General features: G+C 42.9%; 1 protein-coding gene and 1 pseudogene across 1 annotated transcript in view; both read right to left on the bottom strand.

Moving 5' to 3' along the window:
- Positions 1 to 3,677: 3,677 nt before the first annotated feature.
- LOC102115993 (large ribosomal subunit protein eL19-like) lies at positions 3,678 to 4,407 on the bottom strand (annotated as a pseudogene).
- An 869-nt stretch (positions 4,408 to 5,276) lies between these two features.
- GPR19 (G protein-coupled receptor 19) overlaps positions 5,277 to 18,223 on the bottom strand; it is a 114,819-nt gene continuing 101,872 nt past the window's right edge. The window contains exons 2-4 of the transcript XR_010579297.2: positions 12,383 to 12,461; positions 11,411 to 11,480; positions 5,277 to 5,407 (exon numbers count right to left, since the gene is read on the bottom strand). The gene's annotated coding sequence lies outside the window, so the exon portion shown is untranslated. The remainder of the gene's footprint in view (positions 5,408 to 11,410; positions 11,481 to 12,382; positions 12,462 to 18,223) is intronic.

An 18,223-nucleotide genomic window follows, 5' to 3' on the forward strand; every position in this document is an offset into this window, starting at 1 on the left:
GGAGCAGCCGGAGGAGGCGGCCCCGCGGCCTCCTACCCCTCCTCCTCCTCCTCCTCCTCCTCCTCCTTCCGCGCCCGCGCGCCCGCCGCCCCCCGGGCTCGCGGCCCCGACCCCCTCCAGTGCTGCGCCCCAACAGGTATCGGAGGGTTTTCTCCTCACCCAGACCCAGAACCTTTCCCTCCTCCTTGAGTTGTTTCCAGCTGCCTCACCAACATCAAAAAACGCAAACACTGATTTGAGAGAATTACAATCGCTCGGTAAAAAGCCTGACGAATGCAAAAGGCAAGGCTCTGCCATCTCTCAGAAATTACAGGTACTTCAAGAAAAATCACACTACTGTTGTCAGGCATTCAGCTACCTATATGTTTATGGTGAAAACCCCCTCATAAATGTTCCTACATTACTTTACTTATATTTACAAATACAAGGATAGCAGCCTACATTTTCTTTAAAAATGTTTTCTACAGGACGCAGCGCTGAAACATCTTTAAATCAGACCGGGGTTCACCGCCTCTTGAGAGGTACAAAACCCTTTATTGATTTAACTCCACGTACCTCGTGTATTTTATTATTTGAATTCATTAAAGTCTCTTTGTTTTGAGATGATATTACACACTTTGGAAAACGAGAGACCTGAGGTGGTGACAAACCAGGACTTGGAATCACTGAATAGGACAATCGGAGCTTTATTCCAATGTTCTTTGAGCATTTGAGCATGAAGCTGCTTCTACTGAGAAGTACTCACGTGGATATCACATAACAAAGATGTGATTAATGACGGAAAAGCCCCCTGCGAGTGGACTGCTCCATGAGCCAGAATTTATGTGTAGGGATAATCTAACTCTTAAAATATTCCGTTTGCAATGTGCCGGATTGGGACACTGGACCCTAAAGGCACTGTTTGTTGTGGCATATCCATGTGCACCCTGCCTAAAGCACTTTTTTCCACTAGCAAAAGAACTGAGAAGCAGGTTTGGGTGGGTTAGAAAGATAATACACCCCTGTTACTACTTTTCTGCCTTTAAGTCCTGCAACTAAAGGGCATTCCTTATGATTGGTAATCATTGAAGGTTAGTGTTGCGGGGTAAGGTTCTGGGAACTTCTGGCCCATCTTTTATAGGAGGGAAAAAAGCCCATTTGAAGATGGGAGGCGCCCTAGCACCTCTGGCAGTAGTAGGTAAAGCCTGAAGGCCACAGATGGAGAAGCAACTTGGAGCCTATGCCTCTGGCCTCTGGAAGACTTCTGCTAGGCGAAGCAAATCTCTCCCACTGCTGCCTGTCCTCTGCTGGCCAGGAGGTGTTACTGCAGCTTCCCTGGGATTATTTCTGCTCTACCAGGAAACCCCTAAAAATCTACTAACTGTAGACCTTTGTTGGAGGTGTTGGGATTTTTAGGAATGAAAGAGAAGATAGTCATTTTACTAGTGGTACAGAGCATGGATCTTGCCTGAAGGAAAGATTCGTGAGAATTAATGGTATCCCCTTTGCATGCCAAAGTTCCCGTAACCTTGCTTTAACTGACATGGCTTGAAACGTTTCTCCCCTTTCCTCAGTTACACAATTAAGTGTGTGTAATGTATGATGTGGTGCCATCATAGCTATCATGGAAGCCTCTCAGGGTATTTCATCTATTTCTGGAAACAAGACGTAGATTAAAGCTCATTAAAAACGAAATCAATGATTGAGTGATGTACAATATTGGTTAAAAGAGTCAGGGGGCCGGGCCCGGTGGCTTAAGCCTATAATTACACCACTTTGGGAGGCCGAGGCTGGTGGATCACGAGGTCAAGAGATCGAGACCATCCTGGCCAACATGGTGAAACCCCATCTCTACTAAAAATACAAAAATTAGCCGGGCATGGTGGTGGGCGCCTGTAGTCCCAGCTACTCAGGAGGCTGAGGCAGGAGAATCACTTGTACCTGGGAGACAGAGGTTGCGGTGAACCGAGATCATACCACTGCACTCCAGACTCCAGCCTGGCAACAGAGTGAGACTCCATCTCAAAAAAGAGAAAAGGAGCAATGTAGGCTGGGATTATAAGGGAAGGCACCTTATAAAGAGTTTTGACCTTATCCTTGAAGGATAATTCAGATTTAGTTTGCAGTGAAGAAGCCAGTGGAGGGACAATTCCAGAGGGCAAATGGCAATGAACCAAGACAAGGAGGTGGAATGAATGATGAGTAAGGTGTATTCAGGTGAGAGAAGAGTAAACCCTTCCAGTAGCAGTAGAAATCGGTATGTAGCAATTAGGTATGAGGTTAAGTTTAAGAGATACAGAGGCACATTGTGGAGGTACTTGAATGTTAAAATAAATAGATTGTTACCTGCCCAGCAGGTGAAGGAGAAACCACTAAACAAGTTTATTTCACCGAAGAGTACATTTCTCTTTCTTTTACTGAGAAAGGTTTTCTACATACTAACAATAAATATGTGGAAACAAAAACAGAACCGTTTACAATTGCTCCAAAGAACGTGAAATATTTACATGTAAATCTAACAAAACATGTACAAGATCTGTGTGCTGAAAATTATAAAATGCTGATGAAAGAAATTAAAGAAGACTAATTGGAATGGCATACTATATTCATGGATTGGAAGAATCAATAAAGATGTTATTTCTTCCCAAATTGATCTATAGATTTAACATAATTTTCATCAATATCCCAGTAAGATTGTTTGTAGTCATAGGCAATTTTAAACTAAAACAGTGTCCAACACATCTAGAGGGCTGAGTGCTAGATTCCCCCAGGATGGAGGAAGAGCACATAAACTTAGGGCACTAGCAAGGCAGGGAGTCCAAGATTTACAATCAGATAATCTAGAAAGAAGCTATTTTTGCTTCAGTACGTGTAAGTGTGTGGTTTAGTACTGTTTTTAGTTAGAGTTAAATATGGGGAAGGAGCACCAAAATTGCTAGTTAGAATTAAATATGGGGGAGGAGCACCATAATCCTTAGTGTTTAGACCCTCTTAAGGTCTTACTTAATCTCTCCCTGGCTGAAATTTATTCATTGACAAACAGCGATTGAGTGCCTACTACCCGTATGTGCCAGGCACTGCACCTAGCTCTGGGAATATGGTTATAAATAAGATAGGTAAGGCTCCCTATCTCATGAAACTAACATTCGAGCAGAGAGAGAAGACGGTAAGTCAATAAACAAAAACCACGGCCTGGACTGTGACAAGATGGACTACACGGGGAGAAAACTGGGTGAGGTGATAGTGAATGACTTAGGGTAGGGGTGAAGGTGGTGGGGGAAGTTCAAATGAAGAGGGGCATTTGAACTGAGACCTTAAGGATGGCAACAGGGGAAGTGGTCAGGGTAGAGAAAACAGGTCACTCTAAGACCCTTCAGCAGAAACAGAGTGACTTATAGAGAGTAGGTGTGTTCCCAGAGCCAAAGGAAGCCAGTGGGGCACAAAAGTATAAAACAAGGTTGGGCAGGAGCCAGATTATTTAGTACCTTATGGTGTATGGCGTTGCCATTCTATTCTAAAAGATTTAAGCAGTTAGTACATGATCTGATTTATGAAGAGGATATTTGGAAGTAAGTAAGCATTAAAGGTTGGGTTTTAGAGAGCTGGGTTTTTTTCAAGCAGATAAAAGCCTGTTTTATTTGAATGATTGGTCTATGTAATTACTGAGGCCACTATGTATAGACAAGAAAGGAGGAGCTTTATTTCTTGGTCTCTTCCTCCTTGGACAACATCTTGATGATCTCCTCCTTGGCCTGGAGGCACTCATGGAGCTTGCACGCTTCCTTAGTCTTAGGCCAGTGGGCCTCAGCCTGGTCCACCAGGAGCTTCTTACAGGATTTGTCTACCTTCAGCTTGCAGATGATTCCATGAGAATATGCTTGTTTTTGAACACAGTCCCTTTCACCTTCTGGTACAGAGTGTAATACATGTGGCAATCAATCTTCTTAGATTCACAGTATCTTCTAGGCAGCTGGCACAGAATCCTCATTCTCCTCATCCAGGTTACCTTCCCTGGCATTCAGGCATTGGCTGCACCCTCTTGCTTACCTATGCCCAGGTGCCTGCCCTTCCGCTGGGCCAAGGTTTTTCTGGCATCAAGGAGCCTGGGAATGGACAGGCATGGGCTTGCGGATGATCAGCCCATGTTTGATCAGCTTCTGGATTTGCTGATGGGAGTTAACATTGGTCTCTGTGAGCCAACCAGACCTTCTCTTTGCCATAGCAAAAGACACTAGAGGCAAACTTCCTCTGAAGCCTGAGCACACGCATGGCTTCAGCTGCAGCAGCAAAAAGGTTTTAATATTCTTAATGTAATTTAGCAGCTCCCTTTTCCAATACAAATTGAGTATTTTTGACAATTTTGTTAATCTCCAAGGATCCTTTGAATGTTCCGAAGTCAAATGTTCTTAGCCTAGGATTTGTGGATTCCTAGAGAGTATATAGATGGGCTCCAGAGGGTCTAAGAGCCCCCTAAAATTATGTGTATATATGCTTATATATGTTTTTCTGTGAGTGGGTCTCTAGCTTTCAACAGATTTTCTTTTCTTTTCATTTTTAATGAGATGGGGTCTCCCACTGCCCAGGCTGAAGTACATAATCATGGCTCACTGCAGTCTCAACCTCCAGGGCTCAAGTAATCCTCCTGCCTCAGCATCCCAAGTAGCTAGGACTACAGGTGCAAACCACTATGCCTGGCTATTTTTAAAAACATTTTCTTTTTGTAGAGATGGGGTCTTGCTTTGTTGCCCAGCCTGGTTTTGAACTCCTGGGATCAAGCACAGTCCTCCTGCTTCAGCCTCCCAAAGTGCTGGGGTTACAGGCATGAAACACCATGCACAGCTGCAACAAATTTTCAAAGGATTTTATCACACACACAAAAAAAGTGAGTAAGACCTACTTCACATTGAAGTCTTGGCTATACTTTTGGGATAGTAGTGCTACTGTTATCTTAGGGTTCACGACACTGAACAAATTACAGTTCTAGAAAGAAGCAAGTTCTGCCTCAAAGAGATGACACTATGTTGGAGGAGGGCAATATTTACAACAGAGTAGGAAAGAACTTCTTGGAAGAAAAATGTTTACTTGTGTGATGTGAGAACTAGAAGATACCTAGGAATTTACCTGGTACCATCTCACTTACATTACATGTAAGAAAATGGAGATCCAGAGAGGTTAAACGACTTGCCCAAGGTTGTATAGCTGGTTAGGGACTAAAGAGGAATTCGAAACAGGTCACCAACACTCAGTACAGCACTCTGTGCTCCCCAAGGAAAGGTATACAACGAAACTGGACGATTGAGCTTAAAAGTTTAATAGGAAATATGTGTTAAATTTTATTCAACTCAATTACACAAATGCATGCTCATTCCTAAGGAATTGGAAGGAAAGAGGGAAGTAAAGGAGTTCAAAAATGTGTAAGTTCTCAGTCCTGAAAGAGATGAAAAACATCAATGTTAAGATGTACAATCAAAACAAAGTAAACAGCAACAACTTTTTTTTTTTTTTTTTTGAGATGGAGTCTCACTCTGTCGCCCAGGCTGGAGTGCAGTGGTGCGATCTCGGCTCACTGAAACCTCGGTCTCACAGGTTCAAGCGATTCTCCTGCCTCAGCCTCCTGAGTAGCTGGGATTACAGGCATGCACCGCCACACCTGGGTAATTTTTGTATTTTTAGTAGAGACGGGGCTTCACCGTTTTGGCCAGGCTGACACCTGAGGTCGGGGGTTCAAGACCAGCCCGGCCAACACTATGTTATCCGTCTGTATCTGATCTTTCTGCGGCAGATTTGTGGGTTTTTTGGGGTTTTTTTTTTTTTTTTTTTTTTTTTTTTTTTTTTGAGATGGAGTCTTGCTCTGTCGCCCAGGCTGGAGTGCAGTGGCCGGATCTCAGCTCACTGCAAGCTCCGCCTCCCGGGTTCATGCCATTCTCCTGCCTCAGCCTCCCGAGTAGCTGGGACTACAGGCACCTGCCACCTCGCCCGGCTAGTTTTTTGTATATTTTAGTAGAGACAGGGTTTCACCATGTTAGCCAGGATGGTCTCGATCTCCTGACCTTGTGATCCGCCCGTCTCGGCCTCCCAAAGTGCTGGGATTACAGGCCTGAGCCACCGTGCCCAGCCTTCTGCAGCAGATTTGTTAAACAGACTCAGTAAGTTACAAAAACGAGACGATTTTTCACTTATCAGTTTGGCAGTTATTTTAAAAACTGGCAATCCCACAATTGAGTTAACAGTGTGGAGAAATAGACTTTCTCAATACCACTGGTGAGAATATAAACAGGTATTACTCTTCTGGAGGGCAGTTTGGCAATATGCTTACGAACGTCTTTTAAAATGCATACCCAACAATTTTTTTTTTTTTTTTTTTTTTTTTTTTTGAGACACAGTCTCACGCTGTTGCCCAGGCTGGAGTGCAGTGGCGCGATCTCGGCTCACTGCAAGCTCCGCCTCCCGGGTTCCCGCCATTCTCCTGCCTCAGCCTCCTGAGTAGCTGGGACTACAGGCGCCCGCCACCGCGCCCGGCTAATTTTTTTTTTGTATTTTTAGTAGAGACGGGGTTTCACTGTGGTCTCGATCTCCTGACCTTGTGATCCGCCCGCCTCGGCCTCCCAAAGTGCTGGGATTACAGGCTTGAGCCACCACGCCCGGCCCAACAATTTTACTTTATGAATTTATCTTGGCCAGGTGTGGTGGCTCACGCTTGTAATCCCAGCACTTTGGGAGGCTCGGGCGGGTGGATCACGAGGTCAGGAGTTCGAGACCATCCTGGCCAACACAGTGAAACCCCGTCTCTACTAAAAATACAAAAATTAGCCGGGAGTTGTGGCAGATGCCTGTAATCCCAGCTACCCGAGAGGCTGAGGCAGGAGAATCACTTGAACCTGGGGGGCAGGGGTTGCAGTGAGCTGAGATGGGGCCCCTGCACTCCAGCCTAGGCGACAGAGCTAGACTCCGTCTCAAAAAAAAGAAAAGAATTTATCTTAAGGAAATGATAGTACTATTTTCAAAGTCATGAATGAGGATGTTAATCATAATAATAATAGCTAACATTTATTGAATATTACCTCATTTAATTCTCATAACTATTAATCTTCCCAGTTTACAGTTAACTTGCTCAGGGTTACATAGCCAATGGGACACAGTGGCTCACACCTGTAATCCTAGCACTTTGGGAGGCTAAGGCAGGCAGATCACTTGGGCTCAGGAGTTCGAGAACAGCCTGGGCAACATAGCCAGACCTCATCTCTACAAAAAAACTTAAAAAAAAAAAATTAGCCAGATGTGGCCGGGTGTGGTGGCTCACGCCTGTAATCTCAGCACTTTGGGAGACTGAGGCGGGTGGATCACCTGAGGTCGGGGGTTCGAGACCAGCCTAACCAACATAGAGAAACCCTGCTTCCACTAAAAACTACAAAAAAGTAACTGGGCGTGGTGGCGCATGCCTGTAATCCCAGCTACTCGGGAGGCTGAGATAGGAGAATTGCTTGAACCCGGGAGACAGAAGTTGCAGTGAGCCGAGATCGTGCCATTACACTCCAGCCTGGGCAACAAGAGTGAAACTCCATCTCAAAAAACAAACAAACAAAAATTAGCCAGGTGGGGAGGCACATGCTTGTAGTCCCAGCTACTCAGGAGGCTGAGGCAGGAGGATCACTTGAGCCCAGGAAGTCAAGGCGGCAGTGAGCTGTGATTGTGCCACTGCACTCCAGGCTGGGCAACACAGTGAAACCCCGTCTAAAATATCAAAGGATTTGAACTTTTTTCAAGGCAAGCAATGGAGGAGCCATTGAAAAATTTTTAAACAGGAAAGATCAGATTCACACTTTTCCATATAAAGAATGGTTAGGTGGGGCAGGCATAAAGCAAGACAGGAAACAATTATATGAGTTAGAGAACCAAATGGAAATGAGAAGACAGATACAAGATGTTGAAAAGCTAGAATCAAAAGGACCTTGCAAACAATTAGACATGAGCTGTTAAGGGGAAAAGCAGTGTCAAGGGTAACTCCCAGATTTCTGAGCAAATGAGTGGATGGTGGTGCTGCTTAGTTTGCAGAGAGAAAAGGTAAGAAGTTGAATTTTAAGCATGTCAAGTTCAAGGGGCCTATGGAACCTCAAGAGGAGTAAGCTATTGCATTTATCAATGTCCAAAGGTCAGAGACAGTGTCTGGGCAAGAAACAAGGATTTTGGATTCATTCACCATATTTAATTGTAGTTATGAATGGTCGATGTGACCACAGGAAAGTGAGGCAAAATAATGTTGGCAATCAAGGGAACTGTGAGGTTTAAAGAAATTCATAGGCTGGGCGCGGTGGCTCATCCCTGTAATCCCAGCACTTTGGGAGACCAAAGCGAGTGGATCATCTGAGGTCAGGAGTTCGAGACCAGCCTGGCCAACATGGTAAAACCCTGTCTCTACTAAAAATACAAAAATTAGCTGGGCATGGTGGCGCATGCCTGTAATCCCAGCTACTCAGAAAGCTGAGGCAGGAGAATCACTTGAACCCAGGAGGCGGAGGCTGCAATGAGCCGAGACTGCACCATTGCACTACAGCCTGGGCAAAAAGAGCAAAACTCCGTCTAAAAAAAAGAAAGAAAGGCTCATAGGGAGACTGAGGAGAAACTAGAGAAGTAGAAAGGAAAGCAGTGAAAATGGCTGTTACAGAAAGAGAGCCAAGAAAGAGTTTCAAGCAGGGCAAGAGTGTGTTTCTGGTGGGTTAATACCTCAGGGAAGTCCCGTAAGATAAAGATGAAAATGTATTTCTTTGATTTAGCAATAAATTGACTGGGGAGAGAGTGGTTTTGCTGAAGGCAGTCTTGCAAAGGCGAGATTGCAATGAGCCGAAAAAGGAGTCAGAAGGAATAAAATGGAAACTGTGAAATATAAACCACTCTTTCAAGAAGATTGTTCAGAGAAGGAGAAAAGTCAGATAATCTTGTTAGAGGCAGATGTAGAATATTTAAACCCTACAAAAATCCTAATGACCTGCCAAGCAGTCTAAGGTTTTGTTTTGTTTTAATAAAACAATTCATAACAAATAGGGATTAGACAAATGAGAAATGAGAATTTCTTAGTTGTAATCTCAGGAGAGATTTTTGCTACTTACAGCCCAAACTTTATTTTCAATATTAGATGGAACACACATTTACAGCTCTTCTTAGGGTATTTTGACAAGTCTTTTAATAACTGTGAAGTAAAATATTAATAATAATACAATTGTCATTTCTAACCTCAGGTGTATTTATCTTTTAAAAGGCTGAAAAGGGCCGGGCGCGGTGGCTCAAGCCTGTCATCCCAGCACTTTGGGAGGCCGAGACAGGCGGATCACGAGGTCAGGAGATGGAGACCATCCTGGCTAACACGGTGAAACCCTGTCTCTACTAAAATATACAAAAAACTAGCCGGGCGAGGTGGCGGGCGCCTGTAGTCCCAGCTACTCGGGAGGCTGAGGCAGGAGAATGGCGTAAACCCAGGAGGCGGAGCTTGCAGTGAGCTGAGATTGCGCCACTGCACTCTAGCCTGGGCGACAGAGCGAGACTCCGTCTCAAAAAAAAAAAAAAAAAAAAAAAAAAAGGCTGAAAAGTACTTTCATAATTTAAAAAAAATGGTGGTAGTAGGGAAAAAGTAAATAAAAGGCTAAAAATATTTATTGGCAGTTGCTTATAATTTTTCTCAATTGTTGATTCACAACTCACCAAAAATTTAAATTTAAGTGACAAATACCTTTTTTTATTCTTGAGTCTCACTCTGTCACCCAGCCTAGAGTGCAATGGGGCCATCTTGGCTTACTGCAACGTCCACCTGCCAGGCCCAAGCAATCTTGCCGCCTCAGCCTCCCAAGTAGTTAGAACTACAGGCATGCGCCACCACACCTGGCTACTTTTTGTATTTTTAGTAGAGACTGGGTTTCGCCATGTTGCCCAGGCTGGTCTCGAACTCCTGGGCTCAAGTGATCCGCCCACCTCCGCCTCCCAAAGTGCTGGGATGGCAGGTTTGAGCCACCATGCCTGTTCCCGTCTAATATTTTATTCTGCCTCAACAATTATCCTAAGGATTATGTCCAACTCTCACAAACTACAGAATGAAATTAAATCTAATTCAATTTAGCAAGTAAAAGTCTTACAGCACCTTTACTAGAAAGTCTATGCAGAAAGGCCAGATGTGATGGCACATGTGTGTAGGCCTACCTACTCAGAAGGCTGAGGCAGGAGGACCACTTGAGGCCTGGAGTTCAAGACCAGGCTGGGCAACATAGTGAGACCGTCTCTCTACCAAAAAAAATTGTTTTTTTAATTAGCTAGGCATGGTGGCATGCACCTATAGACCCGGCTACTGAGGAGGCTGAAACAAGAGGATTGCTTGAGCCCAGTGGTTCCAGATTACAGTGAGCTAAGATTGTGCCATAGATTGTGCACTGTAGCCTGGGTGACAGAGAGACCCCATCTTTAAATAAATAAATAAATAAATCTGTGCAGGAATGGAAAAATTGAAGTATAGTAATAAAGATGCTGTAAAAGTCAAACAATTATGAACAATTTCTTTCTTTCTTCCTTTTTTTTTTTTTTTGAGATGGAGTCTCACTCTGTTGCCCAGGCTGGAGTGCAATGGTGTGATCTCAGCTCACTGCAACCTCTGCCTCCCAGGTTCAAGTGATTCTCCTCCCGAGTAGCTGGGATTACAGGCATGTGCCACCACACCCGGCTAATTTTTGTATTTTTAGTAGAGACAGGGTTTCACCATGTTGGCCAAGCTGGTCTCGAACTCCTGACCTCAGGCAATCTACCCGGCTCAGCCTCCCAAAGTGCTGGGATTACAGGCATGAGCCCCTGCACCTGGCCGTATGAACTATTTCTTTAGGTGAGTTTTGCTTCTTTTTATCTGACCCTGAAGAAAATAATTGGAATGAATACAGTAATTCCCTTCCCCTTCCCCTTTCCCTTTCTTTTCGACAGAGTCTCACTCTGTCACCCAGGTGGGAACGCAGTGGCACATTCATGGCTCACTGCAGCCTCAACCTTCTGGACTCAAGTGGTCCTCCTGCCTCAGCCTCCTGAGTAGCTGGGACTACAGGCATGTGCCACCACGCCCAGCTAAATTTTTTCTTTTTTTTTTTTGTAGAGGCAGAGTGTTGCTTTGTTGCCCAGGCTGGTCTCGAACTCCTGGACTCAAGCAATCCTCCTGCCTCGGCCTCCCAAAGTATTGAGACTACAGGCATGAGCCACTGTGCTTGGCCTCCTTTTTTTCTGATATAAATAATCTGTTTTTAAAAATTGCTGTTTTTGCAGGCCAGAGATTTTTTTTATGTTTTTTTTTTTCATTTTCTGAGTAAACATATGTCTCAGTGTACTAAGTTTTTAAATTCACAGTGGCTTTCTGGACTAACAGTAACAACATTCAGTCACAATATTCATGTTTATAAATATAAACATTTACCTTCGGAACAGTCTTTAACCAGTAACTGAACCTCTTGTTCAATGTTGGTTAAACAGCAAGATGGGATATTCTGACCAAAAAGCAAAAAAACAATTTTAATTAAAAATACTTTTAAAGTGTATGTAGTCAATTTTCTATTGTCTTGACACAAAAGATCTATTCCTCTAGTTTAGGTAACTGAGTTTTAAGAATATTGCAGCTGGGCACAGTGACTCACGCCTGTAATCCCAGCACTCTGGGAGGCCGAGGCGGGCAGATCACGAGGTCAGGAGTTTGAGACTAGCCTGGCCAACATGGTGAAACACCATCTCTACTAAAAATACAAAAATTAACCGGGCGTAGTGGCAGATGCCTGTAATCCCAGCTACTCAAGAGGCTGAGGCAGGATAACTGCTTGAACCCAGGAAGCGGAGGTTGCAGATAGCCAAGATCGCATCACTGTACTCCGGCCTGGGTGACAGAGCAAGGCTCTGTCTCGGAAAAAAAAAAAAAAAAATCTCAAACCACTATAGTGGTTAACTATATTTCTAGTTACTATAAAGAAACTAGAAATGTAATGGATTTGAAATCCGATAAACTATCACCACATCAAATCAAATACACAACAGGCAGCTCTTTTGTACAAGGAATATTCTGGGCTTTTAACTCTCACAACCCCCAAGAGTTAGGTATTATTATTTTGTATTTTATAGTGGAGGAAACTGAGGCTGAGAAAAGTTAAAGAGTTTGCTCAAAGACAAATAACTACTAGCAAGTTAGGACTCGAACCCAAGTTTTCCCAAAAGGAGCTTTTGTTGAGAAGATAAACAAAAATACGAATATAAGTTACCACAAATAAAAATTACCACAAACTTAGTTAAAAATAATATTATAAGAAATGCCACTATCTTAGAATGCACTTCTGTGATTACTGGTAAAACTTATCATTCAGATATGAGCTACAAAAGTTAGAAAAAAGGAGAACTTGCTGACCTGGGGCAGAAGATTCAGCCGGTGACAAATTCCAGCTCCACCATGGCTGTGTGGCTTGAGGGAAACATAGTCTCCTCATCTGCAAAATGAAGATAACATCAACCTTCCAGCATTACTGTGAGGGTTAGATGAAGTACCAAGTAAAGCTCCAAGTAGAGGGCCTAGCACACATAGTAAATACTGCATACTGACTCCTTCTTTCTTAGGAAAGGCTTTCCATGGGTCTAAGACCTTGAACAATAGATTGAGTTGGGATATTAAATTGGGAAGCTCATTTCAGGAAGAAAAAAGAAGCACAAGACAGAAATACAGCAGGAAAAATTGTGTTTAAAATAGTTTACCTGATGCAGAACATTTAAATTTAATAGTATATAATAAGCCTGGAAAGCAGTTTGGGCCAAATTACATCAGGCCTCAGTCAAAGAATTTAGACTTTATGTTATAAGTAGCAGGGAATGATGGAGAGCTTGGTTCCAGTTTGGGCCAAATTACATCAGGCCTCAGTCAAAGAATTTAGACTTTATGTTATAAGTAGCAGGGAATGATGGAGAGCTTGGTTCCTTTGTTTACATTATGCTTTATTGACCTAATGTTTTATTATAAAGCAATACATGTTCCTTGTAGAAAGTCTGTAAATTGGCCAGGCGCAGTGGCTCATGCCTATAATCCCAGCACTTTGGGAGGCTGAGGTGGGCGGATCACGAGGTCAGGAGATCAAGACCATCCTGGCTAACATAGTGGAAACCCGTGTCTACTAAAAATACAAAAAATAAGCCAGGCGTGGTGGCGGGCGCCTGTAGTCCCAGCTACTCTGGAGGCTGAGGCAGGAGAATGGGAGGCGGAGCTTGCAGTGAGCCGAGATGGCGCCACTGCACTCCAGCCTGGGCGACAGAGCAAGACTCCGTGTCAAAAAAAGTAAATAAACAAAAATAAAAATAAATAAATAAATAAATAAATAAAAATTTAGCTGGGAGTGGTGGCGCAGGCCAAGATTGTGCCACTGCACTCCAGCCTGGGCAACAGAGCAAGAGACTCTGTTTCAAAAAAAAAAAACAAAAACAAAGGAAAAGTCTGTAAATTACAGAGAAGTAGAGATGTGTAAAGAAAAATATACAAAACACCTTATTCAACAGTTACCTTGAGAGATAAATATTTTTATTGTTTTATCCTTTGGTGGAATTTTTTTTCTTTTTTCAGTAGCTTTACTGAGGCATAATTGATAGATAGAAGGTATACGATACGAATTCTAATTCAAGGTATACTATACGAACATTTGATATACATATACATTGTGAAATGATTACCACAATCAAATTAATTAACACATCCTTCCCCACCCATAGCTACTATTTTCCTTTGGTACTATTTTGATTGAGTTGTTTTTTTTTCCACATACACTTGTTATTTTAATACTAATAATAAAATGTATAAGTACATGGAAAACATTAAACACATTTACATAACTATTCTTTTTATGAGAAGATTTGCCTCTTAAAAAAGGATTTGCATATTTCAGATGGTCAGATGGCCAGTGAGAGTTCCCCAAGGCTAGAACCACACATTTTATAAGGTACAATGGTTGCTAATCTTTATATGCATCTTGTCCTATCATTTCAACATATAGTTGTAACACATTTTTCTTTTGCTTTTAATATAGCTAAGTTATTTAATTTCTTTAAAAAATATTGCTACCATAACACTCTCCAGAGATTACCTCTGGGGACATTTGGGTGTATCTTTTCCAGTTTAAAGGTTTGAACTTGAAGATAGATGGAATAAAAGTGGGACTTTAGGTGGCTTACTCTGAGCAAAGCAAATTAGAAAGATGCAAGGAAGATTATAGAACAAGGAAGACCATATTGGGCTGTGGTAGCAATTCAGGCGTGGGTCAAAAACGAGCAAGACTGGTACAGTCACAATGGACATGGAAAGAAAGCAACAAACACAAGAAACAATACAGAGGGAGAACTGACAGGACTTGGCGACTCACGAGCTATGGAAGGTGAAGGAGATGAGTAATGAAAGATGATGCTATGGTGTCACCTTTGGCAATTTACATAAACTTCAATTTCCTCATCTATAAAATGGGGTTAATAATTGTACCTTCCTCATAGGGTTGTTGGGAGGATTAAATGGATGACATCTAAAATGCTTAGCACAAGAACAGGAATGCATTCTTAACCAATAGTAGCTGTCATAGTTTTTATAGATGTTGAATCTACCGTGGCTGGGTTTAAGAATAATGAAATTCTTAAAAGAAACAGGAAAGTCAGGAGAAAGGTCTGATTGAGGTAGAGAGGTAGAGTGGAGCTATATTTTAGACATGTCAAAGTTAGGCTTATGGTGGACAGTCGATTGAAAATGTTCAGCAAGAAGCCACCACTGGCAGTGATGTTTGACAGTGGATACATTTTAGGAAGACTTCATGTTCATGAGAAGCAGACACCTGGAGAGTGGATACCACTGCACCATGTCCACATGTCTGCCCGTAACCTCCACTTAACGAGCAGAAATTACCTGATCTAACAAGCAATCTCTACATATGGTTGACTTCCTGGCTGAGTGGCTCTGTCCAGGTAGGACAGACACCCAAGTAATGAAGCACTTACGTTTTGGAACCAGACAGATCTGTTTGAATCCCAACTCTCCCACTTACTGTTGTCTAATTGCAGGAAAAATAATTTTCTTAACTTCACATTTTCTTGTTTACAAAACGGAGTAATAAAAATTTCTGCCTCATAGCATTAATGGGAGAATTAAATGAGACTATGTAAAATAAGGCCGGGCGTGGTGGCTCATGCCTGTAATCCCAGCAGTTTGGGAGGCCAAGGCGGGTGGATCCCTTCAGGTCAAGAGTTCACGACCAGCCTGGCCAACATAGTGAAACCCTGTCTCTACTAAAACTACAAAAAAAATTAGCCAAGTGTAGTGGCGGTCACCTGTAACCCCAGCTACTTGGGAGGCTGAAGCAGGAGAATCGCTTGAACCCCAAAGACAGAGGTTGCAGTGAGCCAAGATCATGCCATTGCACTCTAGCCTGCGCAACAGAGCAAGACTCACACAGAGTGAGACTCCATCTCAAAAATAAAATAAACCTTTAATAAAACATAAGATGTGGGCCAGGCACAGTGGCTCATACCTGTAATCCCAGCACTTTGGGAGGCTGAGACAGGTGGATCACCTGAGGTCAGGAGTTCAAGACCAGCCTGGCCAACATGGTGAAACCTCGTCTCTACTAAAAATACAAAAAAAAATTGCCAGGTGTGGTAGTGGGTGCCTGTAATCCTTGCTGCTCAGAAGGCTGAGGCAGGAGAATCGCTTGAACCCAAGAGGCGGAGGTTGCAGTAAGCAGAGAATGAACCATTGCACTCCAGCCTGGGCGACAAGAATGAAACTCCATCTCAAAAAAAATAAAATAAAATAAAAATAAAACCTAAGATGTGATATAAATACCAAGTTATTTTGTTTTGTTTGTTTTAAACAGGGTCTCACTCTGTTTCCCAGGCTGGAATGCAGTGGCACTATCACGGTTCACTGCAGCCTCAACCTCTCCCAGGCTCTCCTCCACCTCAGCCTCCTGAAGTAGCTGGGACCACAAGCGCTTACCACTAAAAAATTGTTAATTGTTGTACTTTTTGTAGAGATGGGGTTTTTGTCATATTGCCCAGGCTAGTCTCGAACTCCTGGGCTCAATGAGTCTGCCCGCCTCAGTCTCCCAAAGTGCTCAGCCACTGCACCTGGCCATAAATACCAAGTATTGCTATTAATCATGTCTCTTCTTGAGGCTAATAGTTCATTTCTATTTCCTCTCCATTCTTTATGGTGTCAAACACGAGAGGCACTCTCTGCTAACTGCTGGTCACTGTGCCTCCACAACTCTGGTTTTCAGCCTCTCCCCATGGCTCAGTCCCTTTTGGAACTTTGTAACCCATGGTTGTGTGAAATTCCAGAAGGCCAAACAGCATCTTTGGAGGAAGATGGTCTGTCAGTCTTTGTTTGGAGAGACCTTCTGTATTAGTTTTCTATCACTGCCTAAACAAATTACCCCAAACTTAGTGACTGAAAACAACACAAATGTATTGTCTCACAGTTCCGTAATTCAGAAGTCAAAAATGGTCTCCCTAATAAAATCAAGGTGTCAGCAGGGCTGCATTCTTTTCTGGAGGCTCTAGGGGATAATCCGTTCCCTCGTCCTTTTAAGTTTCTAGAGGCCATTTGCATTCCTTGGCTCATGGCCTTCTTCCTCCATCTTCAAAACCTGCAACCGCAGCTTGAGTTCTTTTCACCTCATCAACCATCTCTCTGGTTGACTTCTGCCTCCTGCACCTTCTATTAAGGACCCTTGTGATTACACTGGGTCCACCTGGATAACCCAGAATGCTCTCCCTGTGTTAAGATCTGCAAACTAGCAACCTTAATTCCCTTTGCAACTTTATCTCACTTGCCATGTAACATAACAGAGGACAGGTTTTGAGGATTATGATGTGAACATTTTGGGGGACCATCATTTTGCCTACCATACCCTCCACAAAGAAAACTCCAGGGAGCTTTGCCCCTGCTTTGTCTCTCTGTCTTGCAGGACCTAACTGATCCTCTAAATCATGAACCGTCTATCACAATATGATAATTGTAATAATCACAATTGGGAGGCCTTTCATGATAATATTTTTCTTCTGGTCTAAATCTGATTCTGTTCCATGCTTAAAGATTTATTTGTAGCTAAATACAATGACTGTTAACTAAAAATTCTTAAAGAAATAATGATCTTGGCCGGGTATGCTGGCTCACGCCTATAATCCTAGTACTTTGGGAGGCCGAGGTGGGTGGATCATGAGTTCAGGAGTTTAAGACCAGCCTGGCCAACATGGTGAAACTCTCTCTCTACTAAAAATACAAAAATTAGCCGGGTGTGGTGGCAGTCACCTGTAATCCCAGCTACTTGGGAGGCTGAGGCAGAGAAAAAAAGAAATAATGATCCCAGGAAATCCTTTCCAGTATGGGGAAAAAGAAGGTTTATCATCAACCATTCACTTTTATAAATGATATGAATGTCCATTTCTTTTTTTCTTCAAGTCAGAGTCTCACTCTTCTGTCGCCCAGGCTAGAGTGCAGTGGCCCAAGCACAGCTCACAGTAGCCTCAATGTCCCATGCTCTAGCAATCCTCCTACTTTAGCCTCCCCAGTAGCTGGGACTACAGGCATATACCACCATGTCCAGCTAATTTTCTTATTTATTTATTTTTTTTTTTTTAAGAGAGGGTCTTACTATGTTGCCCAGGCTAGTCTCAAACTTCTGGGCTCAAGTGATCCTCCTGCCTCAGCCTCCCAAAGTGCCAGGATTACAGGCATGAGCCACCACACCTGACTGAATGTGTATTTTATTTCTGAAACGAAACCACACCACATGATTGTTACCAATATGTTTCTGTGTTTTTTAGCTGGGTATACCTGTAATACCTGTAGTCCCAGCTATTCAGGAGGCTGAGATGGGAGGATCACTTGAGCCCAGGAGTTTGAGGCTGCAACGAGCGATGATTGTGCCACTGACTGCATGACAGAGTGAGACCCTGTCTAAAAGAAAAAAAAAAAAGTTTCTATTTTTTTTAACAGAACCCCAACAGTGGTGTTTTCATTTTAGATCCGATTGATGATTAATGGACAGCAGAGCATGTCTTAAGAAAGACAGGTGAAAAATATCAGGTTGCAAAGCAAAGCATGTAAATATACCAAAGCCAGAATTTTTTTATTTTTTTAAGGGGTAAAAGGCCATGAGTACTATTTTAGGAGTACCAAAAGTTCAAACATTGTAGTTGGAAATGGATAAAACCTCAATGCCTTTGA

The sequence above is a fragment of the Macaca fascicularis genome, chromosome 11 (genome assembly GCF_037993035.2).
Source record: "Macaca fascicularis isolate 582-1 chromosome 11, T2T-MFA8v1.1".
NCBI lineage: Eukaryota > Metazoa > Chordata > Mammalia > Primates > Cercopithecidae > Macaca > Macaca fascicularis.